This window comes from Chelmon rostratus, chromosome 1, assembly GCF_017976325.1.
Source record: "Chelmon rostratus isolate fCheRos1 chromosome 1, fCheRos1.pri, whole genome shotgun sequence".
Taxonomy (NCBI): domain Eukaryota; kingdom Metazoa; phylum Chordata; class Actinopteri; order Chaetodontiformes; family Chaetodontidae; genus Chelmon; species Chelmon rostratus.
Window position 1 is genome coordinate 14,924,202 of NC_055658.1, and position 13,198 is coordinate 14,937,399.

General features: G+C 41.5%; 1 protein-coding gene across 2 annotated transcripts in view; it reads right to left on the minus strand.

Annotated features, from left to right (window-relative positions):
• The window catches only part of pde3b (phosphodiesterase 3B), a 44,586-nt gene that overhangs the window by 19,583 nt on the left and 11,805 nt on the right, over window positions 1–13,198 (minus strand). The window lies entirely within an intron of this gene.

Here is a 13,198-nt window from a genome sequence, read left to right on the forward strand (position 1 = left end):
CTCATCTACCACTTCACTGGACTGGTGTTGTTCAGCGTCTGCCCTGCGAAAGCCAGCATCTGGAGGACTTTTAAGTGCTTCTATGACAAGACCTGCTTCTTTGTGCGCTCGGTGGCGTTTGACCTATTTGACACCAATCCACTGAATAAAAAAAAACAAACAAACAAAACAAACGCAACCAAAAAATGTTAAGAATTCCAACCATCCAAGGCACGGACAAGCCAACAGTTTCATATCTCGTTAGTCTGGTTGCAAAAATAGTTCCCAACACTGTGTTCCCAACACACACTGTTGGCTGCTGCTACAACTGTTAAACTCACAGTTTTTCAGTGTCATCTGTACGCATGTCTCACAACAATAACCCTGAGCTGCCGCAGTCTTTTCCTACAGCATGTGTCACAGTGTCTGCTGCTGTCAGATACACAGTGAACAACTGCCCTCGCAGCTTTAAACGTCTTATCTCGATCCAAGGGGGTGGAGCAGGAGAAACTACACCACACATTTCCAGCCAATGAAGTAGCGCTTTTTAAATGGCACCCAAGATTTTCATGGTGGAAAACTTTATGGGTGAAGAGCATGGAATAAGCTCTGGGATCCCGTCACACGGTTGATCTGCCGTACCCGTCAGCAGTTAATGTTTGTTTACATATGGGGAGAAGGAAAATCATTTTAGGATTCAAGTAACACCACATTTAACAGAATACACTAAGATTTAATAAAAGTTTGCACACTGTGTGTTACATGCTGTGTGATGTTTATCCTCAGTGAGGCAAAATTCAAACTGGCGGATTTTTAAAGGGAGTTTTGTAACTTCCTGCCTGTTTGAGGAAAGGCACGTTGGGGCCTTTCCCAGTTACACTTGACTTCCATCAGACTTCAACAACACCGCTTTTACAAACACGACAGGTGCATTTCTCCTTTATCTTAGCAAGTAAAAGCCAACTTTTCCCTGCAGCACTCTCTGAGACCACCTAACATGTATTTCAATGTAGCCGATCACTCAATTGAGGCTAGGGGTTGTCATTGAATATTTAATCATGCCTTTCCCTCCAGAAATCTGGCCTCCTGTTAATGTAACTCCCATTTTATCAAGTGACACTGAACCACCTTGGTAGGCTTTAAAGATCCATTCCAAAGATCAACCCATATGAGATATCGTTAGCTGGCCAACTACATAGTTAGGAAGCTGTGTAAAACATAAATAAAAACAGAAAGCAATCATTGTTCCTGAGTCCATGTAGTAATCTCCTTTATACAATCATGTGTTCACAAAGAGGTGAATCTCGCTCCATCCTCGCTTGTGAACGGCTGAGCCTTTCCAGGATGCTCCTTTCATACCCAATCATGATGCTGTCACCTGTTACCAATCAACCTGTTTACCTGTGGAATGATCCAAACAGGTGTTGTAAAATCATTTGCTAATCCTATGCCACATGATACTTTTAAATAAGATGAAACTAGAAGAACTAAGAGGACACATGAGCACAACCTTTGGTATTTTGCTCTTCGTAGTGTATTGCTGACAGCTGATCTACGTAAGCGGCACACACATGTGCCATTTAAATGTTTCATTAAACCACCCATAAAGTTGCATACATAAAACTATTTAACATAATTTGCTGGTGAATTTTCATCTTCATTAGATGAACGCTCAGAGCCGCTGTTACACAGTGTACATCCCAGCATCATGTCACATTACATGAGGACAGTATGCTTATCGCCAGCCCGTGAAGTAAATAAATAATGGATGATTGCCATCTTGTAATGCAATAAGCTATGAAAACAGCTTCTTGCAGGTTCATGCCTTCATCCACAAAATAAGACACACCCAGCTCAAGGTCATAAGACTGACCTTTGTCACAATGCAAGATGCAGAGCAACAGCTTTCCTAATCCCGCCTAGCCTTTGTCTCTCTCTAGGCAGCAGCAGTTGTTGCTCTTTGAGGATTATGCCACATTCATACAGTTTCTGTGTTGAGCTACAGTCAGTGTTCAGGGTTGGCAGATAGCTGCCAGACAGTAAAGAACATTTAAATATAACCAACTAGTCCTCAGTTTTTTGCAGTGAGTTCCAGACGTGATGTGAATGTACCTTCTTATACAGTTTACATGAAGAGTTAACAGAATGAAGTTAAATCACATGCAAGACAAAGCAGCATAATCAGACTTTTTTGGATAAGATCTGGAGAAATGCAACAAGATAAGGCCAGTGTTAATGAAGTTAACTAAATCTGACAAAAGACCATTTGACCTCAAGACTAAATCTAAAAATAGCAGCACGATTTTGGAAAAAAACAAACGATTAATCAGCTAAAACACTGATTTAACATCCAAGCATGCCTGATTTAAGTCAGCAAAGGTTGCAGCAGAACGAGAAGCCTACACAGCTCTCTCTCATCTTGTATCTCAGGGGCATAGCGTGTGGTTCTACTATGGCGTTTTGTTTACATGAGTCAGGAGACGTACAGCACACAGCCTATAGACACACCCACTAAATCCTTCAAGCGTGGACGATAGCAGTCGCTGTCTGCTTCCTGACTGCCGTGAATTTGTCGGCCAGCTGTGTCCTCAGAAAAAAGCAGGTGGACCAGAACAAAGCTGACAAAAAAACGGAGTGGAAGAGTTACAACTGCACACCATGAGCCTTTTTGGTAAGCAGCAAGAACATCCTTTGTGCTAAAGCAGGTTCGATGGTGCCCCTTCCCAATATGATTATGGCGTCAAGGCCGAGAGACTGGACAAGTCTAACGGACATGTAGCCGAGAGGTGAGGGTGTGCAGAAAGTCTGATTTCAGCTCCCAACGCTGGGAGGGGGACCAAAAAAGGATTTTAAAAAGCACAGAGGCCCAAAAGGCTGCACCCGCCATAGTCGCAGAAGCAAAATCAGGGGTGAAAACACTTGGAGGCTCAGGGAGGGAAAAGCATCCTCGGGCTGCTCTGAGGCGGCAGGTGTGTCCTCGTTTCAAGAGAAAGCGAGGAAGATGTGGCAGATCGACCACACTGTCGTATCTACTGTATCTCTCTGCTGACCTAGGATCACTTCAGCATCATGCAGAAAGAGATGCAACAAGGCCAAGAATATAGATGGATGATTAGATCAGGACGAGCTGTGATAATGATGATCACTTTTTTACTTTAGCTTTTGACAATTTGATTTTCTTTTATTATTGTCACACCTTTTGAAAGATGTAAGCTGTTTTCATTGTAAGTCAAACCAGCTACTATAATGAGAAATGGATTTGCGTCACTTCGTTTTTTGTGTGTTTTTCACACCCTACAGAGTCGGATCGTGTTTGTTCACAGGAAAGTTTAGCATTTTGCACACATATTTAACAGTCAGTGTGACGCACAAGAAACGAGCCATTTATACTCATCTATTCATTTTACTTAACCTACTGAGGTCACTTGCAGTTCTGGGCATGAATAGACCGTTACCATGATAAAGTACTTTATCTGTGTTTGGGTGCATTGTGTTGCAGAAAATTCTTTAAAAGATCAACACATGGAACAAGCAGCAAAGATTGAGCAATATGATTGTCAGCACCTTCTGTTATAGCTGTTAGAAAGGAAAGCATTGTAACAAAAGTTTGAGACGTCACGCGCTGCAAGATGGTTATCAGTGCCGATGATGACGAAAAGGATTCTTGAGCCCGTTCCGGACTGACCTGGAAGTCTGTCAGCAAAGCTTTCCTACAACAAGTGAGCTCACAAGAGGAATTCATCACCGACACATTGTTAAACAAAAAAAAAAAACTTTCTGCACAAAATCAATTCAGGTGTGCTGGTTGTGGATGACAAAGAGTTGGCCAGCACACAGCTGCATAAGATATGCGGCAGCCCACTGCTCTTGTGTGTTCACTGCATGTTGCATGTGCATGTGTGTGTTTACGGGATGGGTGACATGCAATTTCCCAGTTTGGGATCAGTAAAGTGAATAAAATAAAAAAAAAATTAAAATTAACATTTGAAAGAAGAAACAGTCCCTTGCAAATGAAGAGTTAAAATTAGAGGCAACAAAACACACCCTTTAATTCAAAACAGTCACAAGCTACAAGCTTCCAGGCTACGGTTCTGGTATGACCAGTAGTTAGCTAATGTTAGCACACCTTAGATAGATTTTGTTGTGCAACAGAAATCACTGAGTCAGCTGATGTTATGGCTACTTGTTTAACAGTTACGCTACTTTGTGCTGTATATTGCTGTTCTGATGCTGCCGCTGTCCCTCTAATAGGCTGATTTGCAGGGACAGTTCAGAGTTTTTGACATAAGACGCTCTAAGTGGGGTGTGCCATATCAGACTGCCCAAGATAATATCGGTAGAATTTTTAATATGATAAAAAAAAAAACAAATTTATTCAGTATTCTGACTTCATGTCTGCAACAAGCATGACTGAAAGCAAAAGTAACATCGCCCCAGGCACCATGGTGGAGGAGTTAGTTCCAGACAGGGGCGCGACGACAGCTCAGTGGAAGTGGTTTGGTTATGGTTGCAAAAAAAGGGAGTGATACAACAAATTTAGTTCACCATCTCTAGCAGAAGCACCCAGTTGAGTGCCAGGAGAGCCTAAAATCACCCGAGGACAGCTCAACAGCTATTGTGAGTTCTAAACCAAGCACACAAACGCAACATAGCATCTCCGAACCTCCGGCAAGCTGTACTCCATATTTTGTCATATCGTTGGCGCACAAATACCCTGAAATATCATGATATTATTTTAGGGCCATATCGCCCAGCCCTAGCTCCAAGCCACACACTAACAGTGACACTGGCAAGAAAATATGCAAGAAAAATCTTTTTGCAAAGCTTAGAGCATCAGTTTTGATTTTTATATAATAATGCTTGATCACCCAGCTCTATCACCTCGGGTTAAAAAGAGGAAAGAAAATCGCACTTTAAGAAGTTCTCAGACTGCATCACAGAGGAGTCACAGCACACTCCCAGGAGATTTGCATTGCTTCACACCACGTCCCAGCCATAAAGTGAACAATGAAAACAGAAACGGAATCAGCCACAGTGCCCAAAAAAAAAAAAAAAAAAAAAATTACAGCAGAGAGCGCAGAGCCTCATACATGAACACCAGTGGGAGGAAAGCCAAAGAGGTCATGATGGAGCCTTTTCTAAAGAAATGGGGCAGCAGCTACTTGGCGTCTGCCGAGCTAGATGTTGAGGAGAAGTAGCAAAAACGCCAGAGAAAAGTTGCACGCGTCTGTGCAGCATGAAAATACAAAAGCATGCAGCATAGACTTACTCATTTTCCATCAAGACAATATTGATTTAAAAGAGATGTTCTCTAGTTCTGTTCAATCATACAACTTTAATTTTTTTCTGTATTACTGAATTAAGATATGCCACTGTTTTTACTGTATAAATATTCATCAAATTCTAATTAAAAATGTACAATGTGAGAAACTTTGATGTACTTTGGATTTATAAAATGATCAAATGATCTTAACTGCAATTGATAGAATTATACAGCAGCATTTTAAAGCGTGACTTCAGCCAGTCAAATCAGGCAGAATTATATTTGCTGCTCAAATGATAATCAATTTTTCTCTTTCTGTTTGTTGCTATCAAGTTAAATATGTGAAGTTATTGTGATACTGATTGTCGATCATTACCTCAGTCCTCTCATAGGCTAAAAAAACCCAAAGCAACCACAACAAAGACACATCTGCCATTACACCTCTGTGACTTTGGAGAAGTGAAGAGAAAGAGGTGACTGACAAGGTGTTTTGTATTGACAAGAAACTTGTATCAGAACAAGTTAAAAAAAATCTCAGTTTAACTGTCAGCATTGACTCACACAGATTAAGTGAGTCAATCTGAGTAAGGTCAACCCTCGTACGTCAATGATGAACTTTTTCCCACAATGGAGTGTTTCATGCTCAAACGGCCTGTAACTTTTTGATTGTACTCAACACCAAAACTCAGTAGGCAGCTACCAATGCAGGCAAAACACAGCCTGCACACCACTTGTAGTGTTTCTAAGACCTACAAAACCATGAAAAGCAAAACAGGTGAAACTGCATTTGAATGTGACTCACAACGAGCATCTTTCTGTCCCCCCTTTCTTTTGATTCCACTGTGCTCTCCGCAGTTAATCACAAATGCAGAAAAAATATGGAAAAAATGTAATTGCACAAACTGCTAAAAGGTAGCTCTCATTTACTGAGGATTTGTTTGGACATGGTGTTTGAAACAGTGTCCCCTACATTCAGATACATATACTTTAGGTATACTGCAGGTCTGAAGTGTTAATGCAGGACACAAGTATTTAAAATACATATTTATTAAGAGAGTTCAGCCTGTTATAAGTGATTTAAGCCATAAACTACATTCTAGCTGGTGAGTGCAAACAGACCGTCCTCGAGATGAGCTTCAAATCAAGTAAAATGAGATAAGAATTTGCCCTTTTTACAACTCGCAGGATGACAATTTTACACAACAAAACCACACAAAGGGATTTAATCCATGCTTGCTTACTGGAAACCATTCAGTAAATCATGCCCCTATAAATAGTTGCAGGCAGTCTGCAGTGCAAGCTATGTATGCAGGTTCCATTTTATCTGAGCTTAAATTTTCTGTTGACCTGGAACGCAGCAATTCATCGCTATCACAAGAGACTGGCAAGAATATAGGCACGTATGACCTTTGGAGAGTGGTGGCAGAGAGCCCAAGTGTAAATACTCTGAATAGTACTTCTCAAAGTCCTTTCTGCTGACATTGATTTGCCGATCTACAGGTTCATATAAATATCCCAGGTTTACCCAGTAATTATTAAAAGCACCATCGACCTTGTGACGCACAGAATGTACAATCACAGCCTGACAAGGGCTTCATATGTCATCAAAAACATTTAAGCAACTGTTCATGAAGTCACAGTAAGTAACCAGATCTGCTCTCTCCGTTTTGTTTTCCTTTTCTTGCAGCTGTATTTCCCTCTACCTATATAAGCAAAAAGGTTGCGTTGCATTTAAAGTTAGTATCATCAAAGACTCAATATATGCAAGGGGACAAAGGTGAGCTCAGTGCCAATGTTTCCTGTTGAAACTGTGCCCGTGCAGCCCGAAACCAGCCGGCTTTACCCTCCGAGGCAAGAACCTTACATCCTGCACACATGGAGGTGTCATGCAAGTCTTTGGTTGAGTGCATGCATTTGTTTCTTTAAAACCATCCACATTCATACAAGAACTGCAGCTCAAAGTGCTTTACAGCAAAGCAATGACATACACCAAGTGCTTCCCATTAAAAAAAAGATAGAATGAACATAAAACCAGGGATAGGAAATTAAATGAAATGAAAAAATCCCACTTTATAATAATGCTAAACATAAGACAAAGATGCATAAAAGCGGGGATAAAACAAAAAACATGGAATAAGATAATAACAGCAAAAATAAGATAAGGATGAAAATGGAACACACTTATTGATTGTCATTTTTCTCCCTACATGCTTGAAACTCTAACGCCATGTTTAGACCAACAAAAACACTGTGTCAAAAACTGTGACCTCCTCATTCATTTCAGTGGGTCTGACACAAACAAGACAGGGCAGCCCGGTGAAAACGCTGAAACTGGCTCGACTTTTACAACAATGCGCTACGACGTCATACAGCAACACACCGACTTCTTGAATCAAACATGTGCAAGTGCACATTCCAGGTAGATTACTTTGCAATGTGAACAACAAAGTTCTGGTGCGTACGTCACAATGGCCTATCATATCATAGTCTTATCACCTGCCGCCTGGTGTTTTGGCATCTGATAGGCCTTCAGTATGTTAACATGGAGCCAATCTGATAACGGCGAGGCTACAATCTGTTAGATGAATGGGACGGCGATTTGGTGTGACATTTCACTTCACATTCCAATTCTTATAAACCTTAAGTATTTAACTGATGATGGCAGCTGCACCACGTTTCTCTGCAGAGCCTTCATTGAAAAAGACGGGCAGGAACATGTTGGACGTGCTGATAGGCTGCACGCCAGGCTGTTAATTTATGTAGAAGTCAGTGCTGGAGTGATTAGCTGATTAACAGAAAGTTAATGGGCAAAATTTTGAAAATCAATTAACTGTTGATTGAACTGAACTGTTGACATTGAAGTCATTTATCAAGCAAACATGCAGACTTCTGTGTGAGAGAAAGCTACACTTTCCTTTTTTAAATATCAACGTATGTAAATTAAAAGACCACGCTATGTCACAGAAAAACACAGAAACTGTTCTGTTTTTGCTGTCTTTTTGAGCTCAGGTGTGTCATTCTTCTTGCCTGGCAGAAATTATGGCATTCTGAAAACAATCTGTATTTCCTGCATATTCTAACTGCTTCTTACTATCAAAGTGCAAACATGTGATGTATGTCCTTCACACGCAACCTTTTTTGACCACTGTGGAGCCCAACACCAGGCTATAGTTTGGAGGCTGGGAGGCCTGAGTACAACAGGAAGGTTATACCTGATATGGACATGAGAGCTGGATGAGGGAGGCTCGAAGCCTTGTAAGGGAACATCTGGTTTTATCATGGAATCAGAGCAGGCTCCTCTCATAAACACAACCTAACGCCTGAGCCCTGGAGCTCTGGCCAATAACAAGCATGTGAACACAAACGCCATCCATCAGAGCCGAGCGGTGGGAGGAGGAGTTAAGAGGGAAGTAGAGACAGACACAAAGAACAGTGAGAAAACACCACAACAGAAATTGTGAGTTAAGTAAATCATTTACAAGCAAGCGACGAACGCTGGCTGTGGGCAGCTTCTCATTTCTACATTACGTATCACATTCACAACATTGCAATTAAAGCTGAGGTGACAGGTGGGTTAAATCAAGAACAGCTTAAGAAGCTAACAGTTTGTACACTTGTCAAGTTAAAGGTCAGAGTCAATACATAACAGGCCACTCTGAAGCGCCTCAACATCCGTCAGTCTCGCTGCTGCTCAAGATATTTGGGCGCACGTTTAAATAACTTATGCTTACACAGGATGAGAGTCATTTAACCAAATTCAATACACTCTTCAAGGCAAATTCACAGTGAGAGTCTGTTTGTGAGCTCCATGGCAACAAAGGGCATGTTGCAGCCTATCCTTTCCTGCTCTGCTGATGGTGGTGTGAAGGCCTGCGTTGGATCACAGAGGTAAAGGTCAGCTTCATACGGGGCTCCTACATGTACTTCTCAAGATGCCCGACAGCTTCCAGGTTTTTTGCCTGCCGACTGTAGCTGGATATAAGCGGTGCAATGTGCTTTTGAGTTGATTAGATCACTCTGTATTTAAAAATGGGTTATTTTGGCTCTGATGTGTCCTCTTCTCTCTGTCTGTAGTCATCACTCTGAAGTCTTGCTCAATGTCCAGCCCACAGCACTATCTGATTCGTTCCGTGTCACAACTAACAGCGTATCAACACTGACGGCAAAAGGACTGGAGTTGCTCTGGAGAGTGGGCTGTCGACGGGAAGGAAGGCAGCAGGTCTTACCAAAGTAGCCATAAACATCACGATTCTATGATTTATTTCTGGGATGGTGAGCATGCTCAGTTTACACCAGTGAAAATGCCCGAACTCATAACCTACGGGATTTCATTCAGTAGAGGAAAAAGTGACAGCTACTAAATCATTCGTATCTGTCGTATCTGTCTCGTCTGCCTCGTCTATGGACTCCACATCGAGATATAGAGAATTAAAAAGTAACTGCAGCAAAGAAACTGTATTTCACACTATGATGGCTAAAGTGGTCTGTACGAAACATGTAGGAACTGAAATGCAGAGATACTTTCTCTGGAGCTGGTGGAGACCAAACCAGGGGTTAAAGGTGAAGTGAAGTTACACTTATCTCATGGCCACAAAAATGACTGTTTCCTTATGTCTGCTGGATGTGTAGGTGGGTCACTGTTTGCTAACATATTTACCACCCTAACTTTATAAGGCCATAATATGTCAAAGCTGCGGGTCTGTGCGCTGGTTTTGCAGTTCTTCTGTCCTGCAGTGGCCAAAAATCTAACAATGCAGGTTTAAGGTCAATGTATAAAAACATTTGGTCTGAGTTTGAACGCCATTTTTGTCTTTTGTCACAGTTTTCTGTTCAAATCAGTATGAATGTTAAAACAATTATACATTCCTGGATATTCTGGACATTTCTGAATGATAAAATGTCCAAGACTGTACTCCAGTTCAGTCATTTTATTCAGCACAGATGTTTCAGGCAAAACGCCCTTCTTCAGTGTGAAGCAATTACCCACGAGTGTGCAACAAACCGCTTCCCTTGGTAGGCCAGACAATGGCCAACACACTACAGTGTGTGGGCATATTTCTACAGCAAGCCTGCTGATAGTTTGCAGCACTATAACAGGTCAGGGACTACATCCTACAGCAGAGCGAGAGGCCGAAATATGTCTTTTGCTGCAACTTCCAAAAGCAATAATTTGATGTTTCATGAGAATAATCCACCCTGGCTTGGGACAGGGGTGGGGTGCTTCGGTATTTCACATTGTGGAGTCCCCGGTGTTTAGTGCACACATAATGAAGTGAGACTGTCATCCTGCCATGAGCTCTCGGAGGCAAACATGGAGAACCTGCGAAAAAGCCTAAGCCTAAGAGAGTGAGACCAAGTTTTATGAATCAAAGGAGAAAAGTAAGACGGACCAGCTGAGTTCAAAAAGGACTCTACAAAAAAAAATCTGTGCAACACTCTCCATTACATCAGATAAGGAAAAACAGACACACATCAATATGTTTTAACCACTGCCACAAAAAAACACTGAACAATAAATTCACTACTGCTCCGCCACAGAAAAAAACACTTTCCTTACTAACTTTAAAAAACACTGCATCAATGATATCTGAATTTAAATATAATAGATATTAGCACAAAAGCATTTCAGGGAGGCTATTTGGGGGTGGCCTTCATCACAGGATGCAGCGGTCACATGATGCCTATTTCAACAACTGAGCACAGGATATCTAATTTACTTGTAGATGCTTATCTTTTGCTACTGATGCATTCAACCAACACAAATCACTGAGCCAGCTCTGCCCATTAAACCAAGTGAACAAGATGCATCCTAAATGACTGTTAAAAACTAATGTGACAAATGAAGGAAGAAGAATGTTGTAATAAAGTTGACTAATGTGTAACTGCAGTTGCAACTGACCCTGGATATAGTTGCTTCTTTTTTTTTTTTAAGTGTCAAACCTACACTTCCTTACATCATGCAGTTTAAACCCTGTGTCACCAGGCAGGAGAGGTGGCTTTCAGAGTGACTGGGGTCCTCAGCTGCTTTCGCCTCAATATCCCGTCTTAGGAATGAGCAGACTCAGCAGGCAGCGGTGACAGAGTGCGGGTCAGAACAAAATGCTCGAACCACCGGAGATCAGCATTTTACATCTGTAAGTATAAACTTGGAGGCCGGCGAGCGCTGCCTACATCACCTGAGACAGGTGCCGCACGGCATAAATACTGGACCACTGGCTGACAGTCAGATGAGTCAGAGTCACACAAACAAACCTGAGATAGGTTTACTAAACAGAGTAAAGGAGAGCAAAGGTGAGGCCTACATGTACCCAGTTTACCAAGATGTGTGTAGTATACAATCCTTTTTTGGGCAGAACTTTGAATTTCTAGGTATCAACATGTTGTGGCAATGCTGAAGAAGTTCATAAATGAAGTACATAAAGTTGAAAAAAGGGCAAGACTTCCATAGGAATATGAGCAATAGTGCAAAATAGGTATTGCCAAGTGCAAGAATGAAAGGGAGAGCTATAACATTTAGATTTGATCCTCAATCCGCTTGCTGTGAAGCAACGATCTACACAATCCTTTTAAATTCTCCTTCTTAAATGACATGCTACTATTCTTTTAGCAGTGTTTACATTACTGTGTTTATACTGATGAAACATTTGACACACTGGATCCTGGATAGACTGATCAATTATTGTGCACACACACACACACACACACACACACACACACACACACACACACACACACACACACACACACACACACACACACACACACTCACTGCAGTTGTTACTTCGAGGTCTGTTCTGGACAGTAGAATGTCCTCCTGAATGTGACCTTTAACTTGTCTCTCTCACTGCTCTGTTGCTCCATGACAAGCTAACACTTAGCTCCATGCAATATCTGCATGGACTGCCTATTAACGTGTCCAAAACATGACGAATGATCTTCACTGTATACACAGCTTAACAGACTGCCTCCGTGGTACTTTTAGCCTCCGGTGGGGCGGCACACTTTTAGCAATCTTTGCTTCGACAAACAATTAAAGCTGATTAGCGACCATATTGATGCTTCACCCCATGCACTTCTTATTAACAGGTGGACTGTGATTAATGCGGCACTTTCTATGCAAGAATAAATTATTAAAGATCACTTTATTCTTAACGTTTGCAGACTTCATGTACAGAGAAATTTGCACATTTGTGTTAAGTTGTGTTTACAAGTATATTAAGGACAATGTTGTTTTCTTTCAGTTCAAATCATGCAATATAACTATAATTGCATACAAGCATGCATCTTGAAAAAAAAAAACGGGATTATGAAATTACCTTAATATTGAGCATAATGATGGTGGCTTAGCTAGCCTTTAGTGTACCTATAGTCTAGAGTCTCATATTGTGAACAATAACACCGGTTCTGCACCTCTTGTCAGCACATGGCTTGTAGCTGTTGCCACTGATAAAGGCATAAAGGAAAGGAGAAAGGAAACAACTGTTGGGGCTAAAAGCTATCTAGAAATATACCAAATGTTCATCTTCTATTCTCACTTTGTTATAAGCCTGTGGTTTTTTCTACTTGCAGCTGATGTGCCTGAGTTGTTTTGAACACAAAACTTTCTTTATGATCACTTTGCCCGGTAGAGTTCACCTTATGACGCAAATGCTGAATCTTTAATCCATAGCTACCCCCAGCCAACTACTGCCGTCTGCAGCTGAGCACCCTGTGCCTAATGCCCCGTGTCTATGGTGCCATGCCAGGGTGCTGCTGTTGATATGTGGCATCAACTCCACTGCTGATCCAGTTGATCCTTTGATACAGGGTCAGGACAGATGAGGACAAAGGAGGGTCACACTGCAGTGGGCAATTCAATGCATTGCAGAATTATTATGAGGCATACAGTTTCACTAGTGTGAACTGGTCTTCTGCGTAAAGAAAAGTCTCTTAGGCCACTAAACCAGTACCCATCAG